We start from the raw sequence: 25,731 nt of genomic DNA, 5'->3' as shown, positions 1-25,731 counted from the left end.
CATCAAAATGCTCCAAGAACTGTGTCATCACAGGGTCCCAGGACACTTGTCATCACAATGATCCATGATCACTTTCATCACAATGCTCCATGAACCCTGTCATCTCAATGCTCCATAGCTTTTGTATTCACAATGCTCCATGTCCGCTGTAATCACAGTTCTCCATGACCCCTTTCATCACAATGCTCCAAGACTGCTGTCATCACAATGCCCCATGACGCCTGCCATCACAAATCTCCAAGGCCTCTCTTACCAAAAAGCTCCATGATCCCTGTCAGCACAATGTTCCATGACACTTTTCATCACAATGCTCCATGACGCCTGTCATTACAAAGCTCTCTGCCCATATCATCACAATGCTCCTTGTCACCTTTAATCACAATGCTCCATGGCCTTTCATCACAATGCTGCAGAATTCTTGTCATCGCAATGTTCCTTGACCGTGTCATCACAATGCTCCATGACCCTTGTCATCACAAAGCTCCATGACCCCTGTCATCACAATGATCCATGACTCCTTTCCTCACAGTGCTCCAGTACCCTTTTCATCACAATGCTCCATGCCATTGTCAGCACAATGCTCCTTGGACCCTGTCATCAAAATGCTCCATCCCCTTTTCATCACAATGCTCCAGGTATCCTATCATTACAATGCTCCATGCCCGTGTCAACACAATGCTCCATGAGCCCTGTCATCAAAATGCTTTATGAATCTTGTTATCAGAATGATCCATGACCCCTGTCATCAAAATGATCCATGACCGTTGTCATCACAATGCTCCATGGCCCCTGTAATCACAATGCTCCATGCCCTTGTCATCACAATGCTCCCGAACATTTGTCATCATAATACTCCATTCCCGTGTCATCCCATTGCTCAATGACACTTGTCATTAAAAGGTTCCTTGGCCTTTGTCATCACAGTGCTCTAGGATACCTTTAATCAAAATTCTACATGACCACTGTCATCACAATGCAAGATGACCAATGTCATCACAATACCCCATGACACGTGTCATCACAATTCGCCTTGGCCCTTGTCATCTCAAGGCTGTATGAACCGTGTCATCACTAGGTTCCAGGACACTTGACATCACAGTGATCCATGACCACTTTCATCACAATGCTCCATGACCTCTGTTATCTCAATGCTCCATGGCCTTTGTATTCACAATGCTCCATTGTCCCGATAATCGTGTTACTCCATGAACACTTTCATCACAATGCTCCTTGACCACTGTCACCATAATGCCCTATGACGTCTCTCGTCACTGTGCTCCAAGGCCACTCTCATCAAAATGCTCCATGATCTGTGTCAGCACTATATTGCATGACACTTGTCATCACAATGCTCCATGATCCCTGTAATCACAATAATCCCTGCCAATGTCATCACAATGCTCCATGTCTCTTGTAATCACAATGCTCCATGCCCTTGTCATCACAATGCTCCAGGTCTGTTGTCATCACCATGCTTCATGCCCGTGTCATCACAATGCTCCATGAATCTTGTCTTCACAATACTCCATGGCCCATGTCATCACAGTGCTCCATGACCCCTGTCATCACAATGCTCTATGGCCTTTGTCATCACAATGCTCCGTGACCCCTGTCAACACAATGCCTGATGACCCCTGTCATCAAAATGCTAAATGGCACTTGTCATCACAATGCTCTATGACGCCTGTCATCACTATTCTCCATGTCACTTGTTATCACAATGCTCCATGGCCCCTGTAATCACAGTACTCCATGACCCCTTTCATCACAATGCCCAATGCCACCTCTCATCACAAATCTCCATGGCATTTGTCATCACGATGCTCCATGACACCTCTCATCACAATGCTCCATGACACTTGTCATCACAATGCTCGATGGCCCTTGTCATCACAATGTTCCTTGGTGCTTTTCATCCCAATGCTCCATGACAACTTTCATCAAAATACTCCAAGTTTTGTTTCATCACAATGCTCCATGGCCCTTGTCATTACAAATCCACATGATCCCTTTCATCACAATTCTCCATGGCAACTTACATAAAAATGCTCGATACCCCTGTCATCACAATGCCCAATGATACCTCTTTTTACAATGATCCATGACCCTTGTCATCCCAAGGCTCCATGTCCCTTGTATTAACAATGCTCTATGGCCCTTGTCATCACAATGCTCCATAGCAATTTTCATCGCAATGCTCCATGACCGCTTTCAGCACAATGCCCCATGACCCCTGTCATCACGATGCTCCATGGCCCTTGTCAGCACAATGTTCTTTGGTGCTTTTCATCGCAATGCTCCATGACAAATTTCATCAAAATACTCCAAGATTTGTTTCATCACAATGCTCCATGGCCCTTGTCATTATAAATCCACATGATCCCTTTCATCACAATTCTCCATGGCAACTTACATAAAAATGCTCCATACGCCTGTCATCACAATGCCCAATGATACCTCTTTTTACAATGATCCATGACCCTTGTCATCACAAGGCTCCATGTCCCTTGTATTAACAATGCTCTATGGCCCTTGTCATCACAATGTTCCATAGCAATTTTCATCGCAATGCTCCATGACCGCTTTCAGCACAATGCCCCATGACCCCTGTCATCACGATGCTCCATGGCCCTTGTCATCACAATGCTCCATGAAACATTTCCTCACAATGCTCCAGTACGCCTTTCATCCAAATTCCCCATGGCCACTATCATCACAATTCTCCATGACCACTGTCATCGTAATGGTCCATGACACGTTTCATCTCAATGCTCCATGACACCTGTCATCACAATGCTCCATGGCCTTTGTCATCACAATGCTCCATGGCCCCTGTAATCACAGTGCTCCATGACCCGTTTCATCTCAATGCTCCATGACCTCATTCATCACAATGCCCCATGACCCCTGTAATCACAATGCTCCATGGCCCTTGTCATCACAGTGCTCCAAGCCTTTGTCATCACACTGCTCCATGGCCCTTGTCATCACAAGGCTCCAGAACTCTTGTCATTATAATGCTCCATGTCCGTTTCTTCACCATGCTCCATGACACTTGTCATCACAATGCTCCATGGCCCCTCTCATTACTGTTCTCCATAATAACTTTAATCACATTTCTAGATGACCACTGCCATCACAATGCCCCATGACATTTTCATCACAATTCGCCATGACCATTGTCATCACAATGCTCCATGAACCATGTCATCACAGGGTCCCAGGACACTTGTCATCACAATGATCCATGATCACTTTCAGCACAATGCTCCATGACCACTGTCATCTCAATGCTCCATGGCCTTTGTATTCACAATGCTCCATGGCCCCTGTTATCATATTGCTCCATGATCTCTTTCATCACAATGCTCCATGACCACTGTCATCACCATGCCTCATGACGCCTGTCATCTCAATGCTCCATGGCCCCTTTCATCATAATGCTCCATGAACCCAGTCATCACAGTGTTCCCTGCCCTTTTCATCACAATGCTCCATGGCCCCTGGCATCACAATGCTCCATGCCCTTGTCATCAAAATGCTCCAGAACCCTTGCCATCATAATGCTCCATGCCAATGTCATCAAAATGCCCCATGACACTTGTCATCACAATGCTCCATGGCCTTTGTCATCATAATGTTCCATGGCCCCTGTCATTACAGTGCTCCATGATACCTTTCATCACAATTCTAGATGACCACTGTCATCACAATGCCCCATGACAGATGTCATCACAATTCGCCATGGTCCTTGTCATCACAATGCTCCATGAACCGTGTCATCACAAGGTTCCAGGACACTTGTCATCACAATGATCCATGATCACTTTCATCACAATGCTCCATGAACCCTGTCATCTCAATGCTCCATAGCCTTTGTATTCACAGTGCTCCATAGCCCCTGTCATCACAGTGCTCCATGACTCCTTTCATCACAATGCTCCAAGACCGCTGTCATCACAATGCCCCTACACCTGCCATCACAAATCTCCAAGGCCTCTCTTACCAAAAAGCTCCATGATCCCTGTCAGCACAATGTTCCATGACACTTTTCATCACAATGCTCCATGACCCCTGTCATCACAAAGTTCTCTGCCCATATCATCACAATGCTCCTTGTCACCTTTAATCACAATGCTCCATGCCCTTTCATCACAATGCTCCAGAATTCTTGTCATCGCAATGTTCCTTGACCATGTCATCACAATGCTCCATGACCCTTGTCATCACAAAGCTCCATGACCCCTGTCATCACAGTGATCCATGACTCCTTTCCTCACAGTGCCCCAGTACCCTTTTCATCACAATGTTCCATGCCATTGTCAGCACAATTCTCCTTGGACCCTGTCATCAAACTGCTCCATCCACTTTTCATCACAATGCTCCTGATATCCTATCATTACAATGCTCCATGCCCGTGTCAACACAATGCTCCATGAGCCCTGTCATCAAAATGCTTTATAAATCTTGTTATCAGAATGATCCATGACCCCTGTCATCAAAATGATCCATGACCGTTGTCATCACAATGCTGCATGACCCCTGTCATCACATTGTTCCATAGACTATGTATTCACAATGCTTCATGGACCCTGTAAGCACACTGCTCCATATTCCCTTTCAACACAATGCTCCATGACCCCTGTCATCACAACGTTCCATGAAAGTTGTCATCAAAATGCTCCATGACCCCAGTCACCACAAGGTTCCCTGCCCTTGTCATCACAATGCTCCATGAACCTTGTAATCACAATGGTACATGGCCTTGTCATCACAATGTTCCATGGCCTCTGTCATCACCATGCTCCATGGTCTTTCTCATCACAATGCTATATGACCCCTGTCATCACAATGCTTGATGACCATTGTCATCCCAATGCTCCAAGGCCCCTGTCATCACAATGCCTCATGGTCTTTGTAATCACAACGCTCAATGACCCCTGTCAACACAATGCTCCATGCCGTTGTCCTCACAATGTGCCATGGCCCCTGTAATCACAATGCTCCTTGCCCTTCTCATCACATTGCTCCAGAACACTTGTCATCATCATGCTCCATTCCCATGTCATCCCATTGCTCAATGACACTTGTCATCAAAATGTTCCTTGGCCTTTGTCATCACAGTGCTCCATGATACCTTTAATCAAAATTCTACATGACCACCGTCATCACAATGCAAGATGACCAATGTCATCACAATGCCCCATGACACGTGTCATCACAATTCGCCTTGGCCCTTGTCATCTCAATGCTGTATGAACCGTGTCATCACTAGGTTTCAGGACACTTGTCATCACAGTGATCCATGACCACTTTCATCACAATGCTCCATGAACTCTGTTATCTCAATGCTCCATGGCATTTGTATTCACAATGCTCCATTGTCCCGATAATCGCATTGCTCCATGAACACTTTCATCACAATGCTCCTTGACCACTGTCACCATAATGCCCTATGACGTCTCTCGTCACTGTGCTCCAAGGCCACTCTCATCAAAATGCTCCATGATCTGTGTCAGCACTATATTGCATGACACTTGTCATCACAATGCTCCATGATCCCTGTAATCACAATAATCCCTGCCAATGTCATCACAATGCTCCATGTCTCTTGTAATCACAATGCTCCATGCCCTTGTCATCACAATGCTCCAGGTCTGTTGTCATCACCATGCTTCATGCCCGTGTCATCACAATGCTCCATGAATCTTGTCTTCACAATACTCCATGGCCCATGTCATCACAGTGCTCCATGACCCCTGTCATCACAATGCTCTATGGCCTTTGTCATCACAATGCTCCGTGACCCCTGTCAACACAATGCCTGATGACCCCTGTCATCAAAATGCTAAATGGCACTTGTCATCACAATGCTCTATGACGCCTGTCATCACTATTCTCCATGTCACTTGTTATCACAATGCTCCATGGCCCCTGTAATCACAGTACTCCATGACCCCTTTCATCACAATGCCCAATGCCACCTCTCATCACAAATCTCCATGGCATTTGTCATCACGATGCTCCATGACACCTCTCATCACAATGCTCCATGACACTTGTCATCACAATGCTCGATGGCCCTTGTCATCACAATGTTCCTTGGTGCTTTTCATCCCAATGCTCCATGACAACTTTCATCAAAATACTCCAAGTTTTGTTTCATCACAATGCTCCATGGCCCTTGTCATTACAAATCCACATGATCCCTTTCATCACAATTCTCCATGGCAACTTACATAAAAATGCTCGATACCCCTGTCATCACAATGCCCAATGATACCTCTTTTTACAATGATCCATGACCCTTGTCATCCCAAGGCTCCATGTCCCTTGTATTAACAATGCTCTATGGCCCTTGTCATCACAATGCTCCATAGCACTTTTCATCGCAATGCTCCATGACAGCTTTCAGCGCAATGCCCCATGACCCCTGTCATCACGATGCTCCATGGCCCTTGTCATCACAATGCTCCATGAAACATTTCCTCACAATGCTCCAGTACGCCTTTCATCCAAATTCCCCATGGCCACTGTCATCACAATTCTCCATGACCACTGTCATCGTAATGGTCCATGACACGTTTCATCTCAATGCTCCATGACACCTGTCATCACAATGCTCCATGGCCTTTGTCATCACAATGCTCCATGGCCCCTGTAATCACAGTGCTCCATGACCCGTTTCATCTCAATGCTCCATGACCTCATTCATCACAATGCCCCATGACCCCTGTAATCACAATGCTCCATGGCCCTTGTCATCACAGTGCTCCAAGCCTTTGTCATCACACTGCTCCATGGCCCTTGTCATCACAAGGCTCCAGAACTCTTGTCATTATAATGCTCCATGTCCGTTTCTTCACCATGTTCCATGACACTTGTCATCACAATGCTCCATGGCCCCTCTCATTACTGTGCTCCATAATAACTTTAATCACATTTCTAGATGACCACTGCCATCACAATGCCCCATGACATTTTCATCACAATTCGCCATGACCATTGTCATCACAATGCTCCATGAACCATGTCATCACAGAGTCCCAGGACACTTGTCATCACAATGATCCATGATCACTTTCAGCACAATGCTCCATGACCACTGTCATCTCAATGCTCCATGGCCTTTGTATTCACAATGCTCCATGGCCCCTGTAATCACAGTGCTCCATAACACCTTTCATCATAATGCTCCATGACCACTGCCATCTCAATCCCCCATTACGCCTGTCATCACAATTCTCCAAAGCCCCTCTCAACACAATGCTCCATGACACTTGTCATCACATTGCTCCATAACACCTGTCATCACAGTGTTCCCTGCCCATGTCATCACAATGCTCCATGTCCCATATAATCACAATGCTCCATGCATTTTTCCTCACAATGCTCCAGAATTCTTGTCATCGCAATGTTCCTTGACCGTGTCATCACAATACTCCATGACCCTTGTCATCACAAAGCTCCATGACCCCTGTCATCACAATGATCCATGACTCCTTTCATCACAGTGCTCCAGTACCCTTTTCATCACAATGCTCCATGCCATTGTCAGCACAGTGCTCCTTGGACACTGTCATCAAAAAGCTCCATCCCGTTTTCATCACGATGCTCCAGATATCCTATCATTACAATGCTCCATGCACGTGTCAACACAATGCTCCATGACCCCTGTCATCAAAATGTTTATGAACCTTGTTATCAGAATGTTCCATGACCCCTGTCATCAAAATGATCCATGACCGTTGTCATCACAATGCTGCATGATACCTTTCATCCCAATTCTCTGTGACCGCTGTCATCACAATGCTCCAGGACAATTTTCATCACAATGCTCCATGCCCCCTGTCATCACAGTGCCCCATAACCCCTGTAATCACAATGCTCCATGACCCTGTCATCACAATGTTACATGACCCCTGTCATCACATTGTTCCATGGCCTATGTATTCACAATGCTCCATGGACCCTGTAATCACACTGCTCCATGTTCCCTTTCAAAACAATGCTCCATGACCCCTGTCATCACAACGTTCCATGAAAGTTGTCATCAAAATGCTCCATGACCCCAGTCACCACAAGGTTCCCTGCCCTTGTCATCACAATGCTCCATGGCCCCTGTCATCACAGTGCTCCATGATACCTTTCATCCCAATTCTAAATGACCACTATCATCACAATGCCCCATGACACAGGTTATCACAATTCGCCATGGTCCTTGTCATCACAATGCTCCATGAACCGTGTCATCACAAGGTTCCAGGACACTTGTCATCACAATGATCCATGATCACTTTCATCACAATGCTCCATGAACCCTGTCATCTCAATGCTCCATATCCTTTGTCATCACAATGCTCCATGGCCCCTGTAATCACAGTGCTCCATGACCCCTTTCATCACAATGCTCCAAGACCGCTCTCATCACAATGCCCCATGACGCCTGCCATCACAAATCTCCAAGGCTTCTCTTACCAAAAAGCTACATGATACCTGTCAGCACAATGTTCCATGACACTTTTCATCACAATGCTCCATGACCCCTGTCATCACAAAGTTCTCTGCCCATATCATCACAATACTCCTTGTCACCTTTAATCACAATGCTCCATGCCCTTTCATCACAATGCTCCAGAATTCTTGTCATCGCAATGTTCCTTGACCGTGTCATCACAATGCTCCATGACCCTTGTCATCACAAAGCTCCATGATCCCTGTCAGCACAATGTTCCATGACACTTGTCATCACAATGCTCCATGGCCTCTATCGTCACAATGCTCCCAGGCACTTTTCATCACGATGTTCCATGAAAACTTTCATCACATTGCTCCATGACTATTGTCATCACAATAGTCCATACCCTTGTCAACATAATGCTGCATAATCCCTGTCATCACAATTCTCCATGACTGCTGTCTTCACAATAATCCAGGACAATTTTCATAACAATGCTTCATGTCCCCAGGCATCACAGTGCTCCATGATACCTTTCATCACAATTCCTAGATGATCAATGTCATCACAATGCCCCATGACACCTGTCATCACAATTCGCTATGACCCTTGTCATCCCAATACTCGATGAACCGTGTCATCACAGTGTTCCAGGACACATGTCATCACAATTATCCATGACTACTTTCATCACAATGCTCCAATACACCTGTCATCACAATGCTCCATGGCCCCTGTTATCATATTGCTCAATGATCTCTTTCATCTCAATGCTCCATGGCCCCTTTCATCACAATGCTCCATGAACCCAGTCATCACAGTGATCCCTGCCTTCTTCATCACAATGCTCCATGGGCCCTGTCATCACAATGCTCCATGCCCTTGTCATCAAAATGCTCCAGAACTCTTGTCATCATAATGCTCCATGCCAATGTCATCAAAATGCCCCATGACACTTGGCATCACAATGCTCCATGGCCTTTGTTTTCACAATGCTCCATGGCCCCTGTCATCACAAAGCTCCATGCCCTTGTCATCAATATGCTCCAGAACACTTGTCATCATAATGCTTCATGCCAATGTCATCAAAATGCCCCATGACACTGGTCATCACAATGCTCCATGGCCTTTGTATTCACAATGCTCCATGGGCCCTGTCATCACAGTGCTCCATGATACCTTTCATCACAATTCTAGATGACCACTGTCATCACAATGCCCCATGACAGATGTCATCACAATTCGCCATGGTCCTTGTCATCACAATGCTCCATGAACCATGTCATCACAAGGTTCCAGGACACTTGTCATCACAATGATCCATGATCACTTTCATCACAATGCTCCATGACCCCTGTCATCACAATGCTCTATGGCATTTGTCATCACAATGCTCCGTGACCCCTGTCAACACAATGCCTGATGACCCCTGTCATCAAAATGCTAAATGACACTTGTCATCACAATGCTCTATGACGCCTGTCCTCACTATTCTCCATGTCACTTGTTATCACAATGCTCCATGGCCCCTGTAATCCCAATACTCCATGACCCCTTTCATCACAATGCCCAATGCCACCTCTCATCACAATTCTCCATGGCACTTGTCATCACGATGCTCCATGACACCTGTCATCACAATGCTCCATGACACTTGTCATCACAATGCTCGATGGCCCTTGTCATCACAATGTTCCTTGGTGCTTTTCATCCCAATGCTCCATGACAACTTTCATCAAAATACTCCAAGATTTGTTTCATCACAATGCTCCATGGCCCTTCTCATTACAATTCCACGTGATTCCTTTCATCACAATTCTCCATGGCAACTTACATAAAAATGCTCCATGACCCTGTCATCACAATGCCCAATGATACCTGTTTTTACAATGATCCATGACCCTTGTCATCACAAGGCTCCATGTCCCTTGTATTCACAATGCTCCATGGCCCTTGTCATCACAATGTTCCATAGCGCTTTTCATCGCAATGCTCCATGACCACTTTCAACACAATGCCCCATGACCCCTGTCATCACAATGCTCCATGGCCCTTGTCATCACAATGCTCCATGAAACATTTCCTCACAATGCTCCAGTATGCCTTTCATCCAAATTCCCCATGGCCAATGTCATCACAATTCTCCATTACCCCTGTCATCGTAATGGTCCATGACACGTTTCATCTCAATGCTCCATGACACCTGTCATCACAATGCTCCATGGTCTTTGTCATCACAATGCTCCATGGCCCCTGTAATCACAGTGCTCCAGGACCCATTTCATCTCAATGCTCCATGACCTAACTCATCACAATGCCCCATGAGCCCTGTCATCACAATGCTCCATGGCCCTTGTCATCATAGTGCTCCAAGCCTTTGTCATCACACTGCTGCATGGGTCCTGTAATCACAATTCTCCATGTCCTTGTCATCACAAGGCTCCAGAACTCTTGTCATTATAATGCTCCATGTCCGTTTCATCACCATGCTCCATGACACTTGTCATCACAATGCTCCATGGCCCCTCTCATTACTGTGCTCCATAATAACTTTAATCACATTTCTAGATGACCACTGCAATCACAATGCCCCATGACGTAGTCATCACAATTTGCCATGACCATTGTCTTCACAAAGCTCCATGATCCATGTCATCACAGGGTCCCAGGACACTTGTCATCACAATGATCCATTGCCACTTTCATCATAATGCTCCATGACCACTGCCATCTCAATGCCCCATGACGCCTGTCATCAAAATTCTCCCAGGCCCCTCTCATCACAATGCTCCATGACACTTGTCATCACATTGCTCCATAACACCTGTCATCACAGTGTTCCCTGCCCATGTCATCACAATGCTCCATGTCCCCTATAATCACAATGCTCCATGCCTTTTTCCTCACAATGCTCCAGAATTCTTGTCATCACAATGTTCCGTGACCATGGCAGCACAATGCTCCATGGCCCTTGTCATCACAATGCTCCAGAATTCTTGTCATCACAATGTTCCATGATCATGTCATCAAAATGCTACATGACCCTGGTCATCACAGTTCTCCATGACCTTTGTCATCACAATGCTCTATGTCGCTTTTCATCACAATTCTCTATGACCACTTTAATCACTATGCTCGCTGACCATTTTCATCACATTTCTCTATTGTCATTACAATTCCCCATGGCCCCTTTCTTCACAATGCTCCTTGATGCCTGTCATCACAATGCTCCATGGCTTTTGTTATCACAATGCTCCAGGACCAGTTTCATCCCAATACTCCATCCCCCTTGTCATCACAGTGCACAATGAAACCTTTCATTACAATGTTCCATGAAACTTGTCATCACAATGCTCCATGGCCTTTATCGTCACAATGCTCTCAGGCACTTTTTATCACGATGTTCCATGAAAACTTTCCTCACATTGCTCCATGACCATTGTCATAACAATAGTCCATACCCTTGTCAACACAATGCTGCATAATCCCTGTCATCACAATTCTCCATGACTGTTGTCATCACAATAATCCAGGACAATTTTCATAACAATGCTTCATGCCCCCTGTCATCAAAATGCTTTATGAAACTTGTTATCAGAATGTTCCATGACCCCTGTCATCAAAATGATCCATGACCGTTGTCATCACAATGCTGCATGATACCTTTCAACCCAATTCTCTGTGACCTCTGTCATCACAATGCTCCAGGACTATTTTCATCACAATGCTCCATGCCCCCTGTCATCACAGTGCCCCATAACCCCTGTAATCACAATGCTCCATGACCCTCTCATCACAATGCTACATGACCCCTGTCATCACATTGTTCCATGGCCTATGTATTCACAATGCTCCATGGACCCCATAATCACACTGCTCCATGTTCCCTTTCAACACAATGCTCCATGACCCCTGTCATCACAACGTCCCATGAAAGTTGTCATCAAAATGCTCCATGACCCCGGTCACCACAAGATTCCCTGCCCTTGTCATCACAAAGCTCCATGACCCTTGTAATCACAATGGTACATGGTCTTGTCATCACAATGCTCCATGGCCTCTGTCATCACCATGCTCCATGGTCTTTCTCATCACAATGCTCAATGACCCCTGTCATCGCAATGCATGATGACCATTTTCATCACAATGCTCCAAGGCCCCTGTCATCACAATGCCTCATGGTCTTTGTAATCACAATGCTCAATGACTCCTGTCATCACAATGCTCCATGCCGTTGTCATCACAATGCTCCATGGCCCCTGTAATCACAATATTCCATGCCCTTGTCATCACAATGCTCCAGAACACTTGTCATCATAATACTCTATTCCCGTGTCATCCCATTGCTCAATGACACTTGTCATCAAAATGTTCCTTCGCCTTTGTCATCACAGTGCTCCATGATACCTTTAATCAAAATTCTACATGACCACTGTCATCACAATTCAAGATGACCAATCTCATCACAATGCCCCATGACACGTGTCATCAGAATTCACCTTGGCCCTTGTCATCTCAATGCTGTATGAACCGTGTCATCACTAGGTTCCAGGACACTTGTCATCACAGTGATCCATTACCACTTTCACCACAATGCTCCATGAACTCTGTTATCTCAATGCTCCATGGCCTTTGTATTCACAATGCTCCATTGTCCCGATAATCACGTTCTTCCATGAACACTTTCATCACAATGCTCCTTGACCATTGTCACCATAATGCCCCATGACGTCTCTCATCACTGTGCTCCAAGGCCACTCTCATCAAAATGCTCCATGATCTATGTCAGCACAATATTGCATGACACTTGTCATCACAATGCTCCATGATCCCTGTAATCACAATGATCCCTTCCAATGTCATCACAATGCTCCATGTCTCCTGTAATCACAATGCTCCATGCCCTTGTCATCACAATGCTCCAGGTCTGTTGTCATCACCATGCTTCATGCCCGTGTCATCACAATGCTCCATGAATCTTGTCTTCACAATGCTCCATGGCCCATGTCATCACAGTGCTCCATGACCCCTGTCATCACAATGCTCTATGGCCTTTTCATCACAATGCTCCGTGACCCCTGTCAACACAATGCCTGATGACCCCTGTCATCAAAATGCTAAATGGCACTTGTCATCACAATGCTCTATGACGCCTGTCATCACTATTCTCCATGTCACTTGTTATCACAATGCTCCATGGCCCCTGTAATCCCAGTACTCCATAAGCCCTTTCATCACAATGCCCAATGCCACCTCTCATCACAATTCTCCATGGCATTTGTCATCACGATGCTCCATGACACCTCTCATCACAATCCTCCATGACACTTGTCATCACAATGCTCGATGGCCCTTGTCATCACAATGTTCCTTGGTGCTTTTCATCGCAATGCTCCATGACAACTTTCATCAAAATACTCCAAGATTTGTTTCATCACAATGCTCCATGGCCCATGTCATTACAAATCCACATGATCCCTTTCATCACAATTCTCCATGGCAACTTACATAAAAATGCTCCATGCCCCTGTCATCACAATGCCCAATGATACCTGTTTTTACAATGATCCATGACCCTTGTCATCACAAGGCTCCATGTCCCTTGTATTCACAATGCTCCATGGCCCTTGTCATCACAATGCTCCATAACGCTTTTCATCGCAATGCTCCATGACCGCTTTCAACACAATGCCCCATGACCCCTGTCATCACAATGCTCCATGGCCCTTGTCATCACAGTGCTCCAAGCCTTTGTCATCACACTGCTCCATGGGCCCTGTAATCACAATGCTCCATGCCCTTGTCATCACAAGGCTCCAGAACTCTTGTCATTATAATGCTCCATGTCCGTTTCATCACCATGCTCCATGACACTTGTCATCACAATGCTCCATGGTCCCTCTCATTACTATGCTCCATAATAACTTTAATCACATTTCTAGATGACCACTGCCATCACAATGCCCCATGAGGTAGTCATCACAATTCGCCATGACCATTGTCATCACAATGCTCCATGAACCATGTCATCACAGGGTCCCAGGACACTTGTCATCACAATGATCCATTACCACTTTCATCACAATGCTCCCTGACCACTGTTATCTCAATGCTCCATGGCCTTTGTATTCACAATGCTCCATGGCCCCTGTAATCACAGTGCTCCATAACACCTTTCATCATAACGCTCCATGACCACTGCTATCTCAATGCCCCATGACGACTGTCATCACAATTCTCCAAGGCCCCTCTCATCACAATGCTCCATGACACTTTTCATCACCTTTCTCCAAGGCCCCTCTCATCACAATGCTCCATGACAGTTGTCATCACATTGTTCCATAACACCTGTCATCACAGTGTTCCCTGCCCATGTCATCACAATGCTCCATGTCCCCTATAATCACAATGCTCCATGCCTTTTTCCTCACAATGCTCCAGAATTCTTGTCATCGCAATGTTCCTTGACCGTGTCATCACAATGCTCCATGCCCCCTCTCATCACAGTGCCCCATAACCCCTGTAATCACAATGCTCCATGACCCTGTCATCACAATGCTACATGACCCCTGTCATCACATTGTTCTATGGCCTATGTATTCAGAGTGCTCCATGGACCCTGTAAGCACACTGCTCCATGTTCCCTTTCAACACAATGCTCCATGACCCCCGTCATCACAACGTTCCATGAAAGTTGTCATCAAAATGCTCCATGACCCCGGTCACCACAAGGTTCCCTGCCCTTTTTATCACAATGCTCCATGACCCTTGTAATCACAATGGTACATGGCCTTGTCATCACAATGCTCCATGGTCTTTCTCATCACAATGCTCAGTGACCCCTGTCATCACAATGCTCCATGCCGTTGTCATCACAATGCTCCATGGCCCCTGTAATCACAAAGCTCCATGCCCTTGTCATCACAATGCTCCAGAACACTTGTCATCATAATACTCCATTCCCATGTCATTCCATTGCTCAATGACACTTGTCATCAAAATGTTCCTTGGCCTTTGTCATCACAGTGCTCTATGATACCTTTCATCAAAATTCTACATGACCACTCTCATCACAATGCAAGGTGTCCAATGTCATCACAATACCCCATGACACGTGTCATCACAATTCGCCTTAGCCTTTTTCATCTCAATGCTGTATGAACCGTGTCATCACTAGGTTCCAGGACACTTGTCATCACAGTGATCCGTGACCACTTTCATCACAATGCTCCATGAACTCTGTCATCTCAATGCTCCATAGCCTTTGTATTCACAATGCTCCATTGCCCCTGTAATCACAGTGCTCCATGACCCGTTTCATCTCAATGCTCCATGACCTCACTCATCACAATGCCCCATGACCCCTGTAATCACAATGCTCCATGGCCCTTGTCATCACACTGCTCCATGGCCCCTGTAATCACAATGCTCCATATCCTTGTCATTATAATGCACCTTTAACCCTGTCATCACAATGCTCCATGATCGCTGTAATCACAAAGATGCATGACACCTTTCCCCACAATGCTGCAGGAAGCCTTCATTCACAATGCTCCACGCCACTTGTCATCACAATTCCCCATGAGCCCTGTCACCACAATGCTCCATGGCACTTGTCATTACAATGCTCCATGACCACTGTCATCACATTGCTCCATGACCCTTGTCATCACAATGCTCCATGATCCCTGCAATCACAATTATCCATGACCCCTTTCATCACAATGCTCCATGCACTTTTAATCAAAATGATTCATTCCCCCTGTAATCACAATGTTCCATGCCGTTATTATGACAATGATCCAGAACTCTTGTCATCACAGTGCTCCATGCCCGTATCATCACAGTCCTCCAGGGCCCTTGTCATCACAATGCTCCATTATGCCTTTCATCACAATGCTCCATGACCCTTGTCATCACAATGCTCAATGCCCCTATCAACACAATGCTCATCGACCACTGTCATCGCAATGATCCCTGACTCCTTTAATCACAATGCTCCATGACCCCTGACATCACATTTCTCCATGACCTTTGTCATCACAATGCTCCGTGCCCCCTGTCATCACAAAGTCCCATGACCCATGTCATCAAAATGCTAAATGGCACTTGGCATCACAATGCTCTATGAACACTGTCATTACAATGCTCCATGTCACTTGTCATCACAATGCTCCATGGACATTGTTAACACAAATCTCCATGACCCCTGTCATCACAATGATCCATGACCCCTTTCCTCACAATGCTCCAGTACCACTTTCATCACAATGCTCCATGCCACATGTTATCACAATGCACCATGCCCTTGTCATCACAATGCTCCATGGCCCCTGAAACCACAATGTTCTATGACCTTGTCATAACAATGCTCGATGACCCTTGTCATCACAATGCTCCATGACCCCTGTCATCAAAATGCTAAATGGCACTCGTCATCACAGTGTTCTCTGACCCCTGTCATCAGTATGTCCATGTCACTTGTCATCACAATGCTCAATGGTCCCTGAAATTACAGTGCTCCATGACCACTTTCATCACAATGCCCAATGCCACCTCTCATCACAATGCTCCATGCCTTTGTCATCACAATGCGTCATGAACCTTGTCATCACAATGATCCAGGACCATATTCATCACAATGCTTCATGCCACCTGACATCCCAATGCCCCATGACCCCTGTCATCACAATGCTCCAAAGCCTTTGTTATCACAATGCACCATTACCACTGTCATCACAATGCTCGATGACCCTTGGCATCACAATGCTCAATGCCATTGTCATCACAATGCTCCATGGCCCCTGTAATCACAATGCTCCATGCCCTTGTCATCACAATGCTCCAGAACTCTTGTCATCATAATGCTCCATGCCCATGTCATCACAATGCTACATGACACTTGTCATCACAATGTTCCATGGCCTTTGTCATCACAATGCTCCATGATATATTTCTTCACAATTCTAGATGACCACTGTCATCACAAAGCCCCATGACACCTCTAATCACAATTCCCCATGGCCCTTGTCATCACAATGCTCCATGAACCGTGTCATCACAATATTCCAGGACACTTGTCATCACAAAATCCATGACCATTTTCATCACAGTGCTCCATGGCCTATGTATTCACAATTCTCCATGGCTCCTGAAATCACATTGCTCCATGATCCCTTTCATCACAATGCTCCCTGACCACAGTCAACACAATGTCCCATGCCCCCCGTCATCACAATGCCCAATGCACCCTGTCATCAAAATGCCCTGTGACCCCTGTCATCATAATGCGCTATGGCCCTTGTCAGCACAAAGCTCCATGACCCTTGTCATAACAATGATCCACGACCCCTTTCCTCACAATGCTCCAGTTCCAATTTCACCACAATGCTACATGACACTTGTCATCACATTGCAACATGCCATTCTCAGCAAAATGTTCCTTGGCCCTTTTAATCAAAATTATCTATACCCTTGTCATCACAATGCTCCAGATCTCTTCTCAACCCAATGCTCCATGCCCCTGTCAACACAATGCTCCATGACCCCTGTCATCACAATGCTCAATGACCCACGTCATCACAATGCTACATGCCTTTGTCATTGCAATGCATCATGAACCTTGTCATCAAAATGTTCTATGACCCCTGTCAACACAATGCTCCTTGACCCTTTCATCACAATGCTGCAAGATCCCTGTCATCGCTATTCTCCGTGACCGCTGTCGTCACAATGCTCCAGGACCATATTCATTACAATGCTCCAGGCCCCCTGACATCACAATGCCCCATTACCGCTGTCATCACAATGCTCCATGGCCTTTGTCATCACAATGCTCCATGGCGCCTGTCATCACAATGCTCCATGCCCTTTTCATCATAATGCTCCAGAACTCTTGTCATCATAATGCTCCATGCACATGTAATCACAAAGCTCCATGACACTTGTCATCACAATGCTCCATGGCCTTTGTCATCACAATGTTCCATGGTCCCTGTCATCACAGTGCTCCATGATACCTTTCATTATAATGCTAGATGACCACTGTCATCACAATGCCCCATGACACCTGTCATCACAATTCGCCATGACCCTTATCATCACAATGCTCCATGAAAAGTGTCATCACAAGGTTCCAGGACTCTTGTCATCATAATGTTCCAGTACACTTTTCATCACAATGCTCTATGCCATTTGTCAACACAATGAACCATGCCCTGTCAGCACAATGCTCCATGGCCCCTGTCATAAAAATGCTCCATGCTCTTTTCATCACAATGCTCTAGATCTCATCTCATCACAATGCTCCATGCCCTTGTGAACACAATGCTCCATGACCCTTGTCATCACAATGCTCCATGCCCTTGTCAACACAATGTTCCATGACCCCTGTTATCACAATGCTCCATGGCAGTTGTCATCACAATGCTTCAGAACTCTTGTCTTCATAATTCTCCATGCCCGTTTCATTACAATGCTCCATGACACTTGTCATCACAATGCTCCATGGCATTTGTCATCATAATGCTCCATGGCCCCTGTCATCACCGTGCTCCATGATATCTTTCATCACAATGGTAGATGACAACTCTCATCATAATGCCCCATGACACCTGTCATCACAATTCGCCATGACCCTTGTCATCAAAATGCTCCTTGAACCGTGTCATAACAAGGTTCCAGGACACTTGTCATCACAATGATACATTACCACTTTCATCACAATGCTCCATGGCCTTTGTGTTCACAATGCTCCATGCCCCCTGTAATCACAGTGATCCATGACCCCTTTCATCACAATGCTCCATGACCACTGTCATCACAATGCTCATGACGCCTGTCATCACAATTCTCCAAGGCCCCTCTCATCACAATGCTCCATGATCCCTGTCAGCATAATGTTCCATGACACTTGTCCTCACAATGCTCCATGACCCCTGTCATCACAATGTTTCCTGCCCATGTCATCACAATGCTCCATGTCCCCTCTAATCACAACGCTCCATGCCCATTTCAGCACAATGCTGCAGAATTCTTGTCATCACAATGTTCCTTGACCGTGTCATCACATGGCTCCATGATCCATGTCATCACAATTCTCCATGACCCTTGTCATCACAATGTTTCATGGCTCTTTTCATCACAATGATCCATGACCCCTTTCCTCACAATGCTCCAGTACCCCTTTCATAACAATGTTCCATGCCACTTGTCATCACAATGCACCAGGCCCTTGTCAGCACAATGCTCCTTGACCCCTCTCATCAAAATGCTTCATTCACTTGTCATCACAATGCTCCAGATCACTTCTCATCACAATGTTCTATGCCAGTGTCAACACAATGCTCCATGACCCCTGTCATCACAATGCTATATTACCCTTGTCATCACAATGCTCCATGACCCTTGTCATCACAATGCCCCATGACTCCTGTCATCAAAATGCTCCATGGCCTTTGTCATCACAATGCTCCACGGCTCTCGTCATCACAGTGCTCTATGATACCGTTCATCACAATTCTAGATGACTACTGTCATCACAATGCCCCATGACACCTGTCATCACAATTTGCCATGGACCTTGTCATCACAATGCTCCATGAATGGTGTCATCACAATGTTCCAGGACATTTGTCATCAAAATGATCCATGACACCTTTCATCACAATGCTCCATGACCACTGTCATCACGATGCCCAATGATGCCTGTCCTCACTATACTCGATGGCCCCTTTCATCACAATGCTCCATGACCCCTGTCATCACCATTTTCCATGACAGTTGTCATCATAATGCTCCATGACCACTGTCTTCACAATGCTCCATGCCCTTGTCATCACAATGATCCAGAACACTTGTCATCATAATACTCCATGTCCGTGTCATCAAAATGCTCCATGACACTTGTCATCACAATGCTCCATGACCTTTGTCATCACAATGCTCCATGTTCCCTGTCATCAGAGTTCTCCATGATACTTTTCATCACAATGCTTGATGAACACTGTCATCAAAATACCCCATGACCCCTTTCATCACAATGCTCCATTCCACTTGTCATCACAATGCACCAAGCCCTTGTCAGCACAAAGCTCCTTGGCCCCTGTCATCACAATGCTCCTTGACTCCTGTCAGCACAATGCTCCATGGCCTTTGTCATCACAATGCTCCATGACCACTGTCATCACAATGCTCGATGACCCTTGTCATCCCAATGCTCCATGCCATTGTCATCAGAATGCTACATGGCCCCTCTAATCACATTGCTCCATGCCCTCGTTACCACAATGCTCCAGAATTCTTCTCATCATAATGTTCTATGGCCGTTTCATCAAAATGCTCCATGACACTTCTCATCACAATGCTCCATGACCTCTGTCATCACAGTGTTCCCTGCCCATGTCATCACAACGCGCCAGATCTCTTCTCATCACAATGCTCCATGCCCGTGTCAACACAGTGCTTCAAGAACCTTGTCATCACAATGTTCCATGGCCCCTGTCATCACAATGCTATATGAACCATGTGATCACAACGCTCCATTCCCTTGTCATCACAGTGCTCCATGATCTCTGTCATCACAATGCTGCATGACACTTGGCATCACAATGTTCCATGATCCCTGTAATCACAATGATCCATGACCCCTTTCCTCACAATGATCCAGAACACCATTCATCACAATGATCCATGCCACTTGTCATCACAATGCTCCTTGCTCTTGTCATCACAATGCTCCGTGGCCCCATTCCTCACAAAGCTTCATTATCCCTTTCATCACAATGTTCCTTTCCAATTGTCATAACAATGCTCCATGCCATTTTCATCACAATGTCCCATGACCCTTGTCATCATAATGTTACATGGCGTTTTTCATCACAATGTTCCATGACCACTTTCATCACAATGCTCCCTGACCCATTTCATCACAATGCTCCATGGCCCCTGTCATCAAAATGCTCCAAGGCCCTTGTAATCACAAAGCTCCATGACCCCTGTAATCAAAATGATTCATGACTACTTTCATCACTATTCTCCCAAACCAATTTCATCACAATGTTCCATGCCCCTTGTCATCACAATGTGCCATGCCTTGTCTTCACAATGCTCCATGGCCCCTGTAATCTCAATGCTCCATGCCCTTTTCATCACAATGGTCCAGAACTATTGTCATCACAATGCTCCATGCTAGTGTCATCACAGTGCTCCATGACACTTGTAATCACAGTGATCCACGGCAGGTTTCCGCACAATCCTCCAGTACGCATTTCATCACAATCCTCCAAGACCACTGTCATCACAAGGCCCCATGAACCCTGTCATCACAATGTACCATGGCCCTGCTCTTCACAACGCTCCATGACACTTGTTATCAAAATGCTCCATGATCCCTGTAGTCACAATGATCCATGACCTCATTCATCACAATGCTCGATGCCCTTTGTCACCACAATGCTCCATGACTTCTTTCATCACAATGCTCCATGACCTCTTTCATCACAATGCTCCTTGGCCCTTGTCAACACAATGTCACATGACCCTTTTCATCACAATTCTCCATGACACCTTTCATCAAAATGCTCCATGACCATTGTCATCAAAATGCTCCATACCCTTGTCATCACAGTGCTCCATGGCCCCTGTAATCATACTACTCCATGGCACTTGTCATCACAATGCTCCATGACCCCTGTTATAACAATGTTCCATGACCCTTGTCATCACAATGCTCCACAATCCCTGTTATCACAGTAATCCGTGACTCCTTTTGTCACAATGCTCCAGTACCCCTTTCATCACAGTGCTCGATGCCACTTATCATCACAATTCTCCATGCCCTTGTCATTACAATGCTCCATGGCCCTGTAATCACAGTGCTCCATGACCCCTTTCATCACACTGCTCCATGACCACTGTCATCACTATGCTCCCTGTCACCTGTCATCACAATACTCCATGGCAGTCGCCATCACAATGCTCTATGAACCCTGTCATCACAATGTTTCATGACCATTGTCATAACAATGCTCCACGATCACTGTAATCACAGTAATCCATGACCTCTTTCCTCACAGTGCTCCCGTACCCCTTTCATCATTATTCTCCATTCCAGATGTCATAACAATGCTCCATGCCCTCATCATCACAATGCTCCATGGCCCCTGTAATCACAATGCTCCATGCCCTTGTCATCCCAATGCTCCAGAACTCTTGTCATCACAATGCTCCATGCCCGTGTCATCACAATGGTCCATGACCCTTGTCATCACAATGCTCCATGGCCCTTGTCATCACAATGCTCCCTGATGCTTTCCATCACAATGCTCAATGACCACTTTCAACAGAATCCTCGCTGACCCATTTCATCATAATGCTCCATGACAACTGTCATCACAATGCTCCATGGCTTTTGTCGTCACTATGCTCCATGGCCCCAGTATTCACAGTGCTCCATGACCACTTTCATCACAATGCTCCTTGACCCCTGTCATCACAATGCTCCATGGCCTATGTATTCAGAATGCTCCATGGTCCCTGTAATCACATTGCTCCATAATTCTTTTCATCACAATGCTCTATGACCACTGTCATCACAATGCCACATGACACCTGTCATCACAATGCTCTATGGCCCCTGTCAGCACAATGTTCCATGACAGATATCATCACAATGATCCATGACCGCTGTCATCACAATGTTCCCTGCCCTTGCCATCTCAATGCTCCCTGACCCCTGTAATCACAATGCTCCATACCCTTTTCATCACAATGCTCCAGATCATTTCTCATCATAATGCTCCAGATCATTTCTCATCATAATGCTCCATGCCCGTGTCATCACAATGCTCCATGACCACTTTCATCACAATGCTCAATGCACCCCGTCATCACAATGCCCCATGACCCCTGTCATCACAATTCTCCATGATCCCCTTCAACCCAATGCTCCATAGCCACCTTCATCACAAAGCTCCATGAACCTTGTCATAACAATGCCCCATGACCCCTGTCATCACCATGCTCCATGACCCCTTCCATCACAATGCTCCATGACCCCTTTCATCAAAATGCGCCATGACCATTGTCATCACAATGCTCCATGACCCCTGTCATCCCAATGCTCCATGACCACTGTCATCGAAATGCTCCATGACCCTTGTCATCGCAATGCTACATACTATTGTCATCACAATGCTCCATACCCCATGTCATCACAATGGTCCATGACCCTTGTCTCACAATGTTCCATGCTCTTGTGATCACAATGCTCCATGCCCACTGTCATCACAATGCTCCATTATCCTTCTCATCACAATGCTCCAGGTCCCCTGTCATTCACAAAGCCAAATGACACCTGTCATCACAATGCTTCATGGCCCTTTTCCTCATAATGCCCCATGACCCCTGTCATCAAATTGCTCCATGCCCTCATTCATCACAATGCTCTAAATTACCCCTGTAATCACAGTGCTCCATAACCCTTTTCCTCACAATGCTCCATGCCCCTTTTCATCACAATGAGCCATGACAACTTTCATCAGAATGCTCCATTACCCCTGTCTCATGTCCCCTTTCATCACAGTGCATCACAATTACCCCTGTAATCACAGTGCTCCATAACCCCTTTCATCACAGTGCTCCATGTCCCCTGTCATCACAATGATCCATGACCCCATTCATCACAATGCTCCATTAATCTTTTCATCGCACTGCTCTATGACTTTTGCCATCACAATGCACCATTCCCTTCTCATCACAATGCTCCATGGCCTTTGTCATCACAATGCTCCATGTTCAATGTAATCACAGTGCTCCACGACCCCTCTCATCACAATGCTCCATGGAATTTGTCATCACAAAGCTCCATGACACTTGTCATCACAATGCTCCATGATCCCTGTCATCACAATGATCCATGACACATTTCACCACAATGCTCCATGACCCATGTCATCACAATGCTCCATGGCGTTTTGCATCACAATGCTGCATGACCACCTTCAGCACAGTGGTCCATGACCCTTTTCATCACAATGTTCCATGGCTCTTGTCATCACAATTCTCCATGACCCCTTGTCATCACAATGCCCCATGGCCCCTTTCATCACAATGCTCCCAGACGTCTTTCATCACAATGCTCCATGACCACTTTCATCACAATGCTCCATGTGCCCTGTTCCTCACAATGCTCCGTGACCCCTTTTCATCACAATGCTCCATGATCATTTTCATCACAAGGCTTCATGCCCTTATCATCACAGTGCTCCATGAACCCTTTTATCACAATTCTCCATGGCCCTTCTCATCACAATGTCCCATGACCCCTTCCAACACAATGCTCCATGACCCCTTTCATCAAAATGCGCCATGAACATTGTCATAAAAATGCTCCATGACCACGTTCATCACAATGCTCCATGACCCCATTCCTTACAATGCTCCATGGCTCTGGTCATCATAAAGCTCCATGGCGCTTGTCATCACAAGGCTCCATGACCGCTGTAATCACAATGATCTATGACCCCTTTGATAACAATTCTCCATTACCCCTTTCATCACAATGATCCTTGGTGCTTGTCATCACAATGCTCCATGATCCCTGTCATCACAATGATCCTTGACCCCTTTCATCAAAATGTTCCATGGCCGCTTTCATCACAATGCTCCATAACCCCTGTCATCACAATGCCCCATGACCCATTTCCCCACAATGCTCCCTGAGCCATGTCATCACAATGCTACTTGGCTTTGTCATTACAATGCTCCATGTCCCCTGTAATCAGAGTCCTCCATGACCCCTTTCATCACAACTCTCCTTGACACTTTTCTCACAATGCTCCATGCCGTTGTCATCACAAAGTTTCATGCACCCTGTCATCACAATGCTCCAAGCCCACTCTCAACAATGCTCCATGACACTTGTCTCACAATGCTCCATGCCCTTATCATCACAGTGCTCCTTGATCCTTGTCTAAAATGCTTCATGGCAGTGACATCACAATGCTCCATGTACCCTGTCATTACAAGGCTCCATGACACATGTCATCACAATGCTCCATGGCCTCTATCATTCAAACTGCCATATAACCACTCTCATCACAATGCTCCAAGGCCCTTGTCATCACAATGCCCCATGACCCCTGTCATCACAATGCTCCATAATGACTGTCATCACAATGAGCCATGGCCCTTGTCATCACAATGCACCCTGACGCATGTCATCACAAAGATCCATGACCACTTTCAGCACAATGCTCCATGACCCCTTTCAT

General features: G+C 45.8%; 4 long non-coding RNA genes across 5 annotated transcripts; all 4 read right to left on the bottom strand.

The window, feature by feature from the left end:
* Nucleotides 1-22: 22 nt before the first annotated feature.
* LOC309621246 lies at nt 23-25,640 on the bottom strand. Of its 2 annotated transcripts, XR_014239858.1 has the most exons (5): nt 25,626-25,640; nt 20,931-21,353; nt 7,897-9,437; nt 2,232-2,282; nt 23-514 (listed from the first exon to the last, which is right to left on the bottom strand). It is a non-coding gene; the product is annotated as an uncharacterized lncRNA (long non-coding RNA). The 2 variants fall into 2 exon arrangements; XR_014239859.1 differs by lacking the exons at nt 20,931-21,353; nt 25,626-25,640 and having other exon boundaries at nt 7,897-9,575.
* Nucleotides 4,059-7,633, bottom strand: LOC309621258. Its single transcript, XR_014239877.1, has 2 exons — nt 6,732-7,633; nt 4,059-4,267 (listed from the first exon to the last, which is right to left on the bottom strand). It is a non-coding gene; the product is annotated as an uncharacterized lncRNA (long non-coding RNA).
* LOC309621259 lies at nt 11,386-12,930 on the bottom strand. The gene is made up of 2 exons (XR_014239878.1): nt 12,814-12,930; nt 11,386-11,820 (listed from the first exon to the last, which is right to left on the bottom strand). It is a non-coding gene; the product is annotated as an uncharacterized lncRNA (long non-coding RNA).
* Nucleotides 15,754-19,878, bottom strand: LOC309621249. The gene is made up of 3 exons (XR_014239867.1): nt 19,741-19,878; nt 16,618-16,791; nt 15,754-15,895 (listed from the first exon to the last, which is right to left on the bottom strand). It is a non-coding gene; the product is annotated as an uncharacterized lncRNA (long non-coding RNA).
* Nucleotides 25,641-25,731: the final 91 nt, after the last annotated feature.

This window comes from Balaenoptera borealis (assembly GCF_965194805.1).
Source record: "Balaenoptera borealis genome assembly, contig: HAP1_SCAFFOLD_81, whole genome shotgun sequence".
In the NCBI taxonomy this organism is placed as follows: Eukaryota; Metazoa; Chordata; class Mammalia; order Artiodactyla; family Balaenopteridae; genus Balaenoptera; species Balaenoptera borealis.
This window is presented reverse-complemented; position numbering and strand designations above follow the sequence as displayed.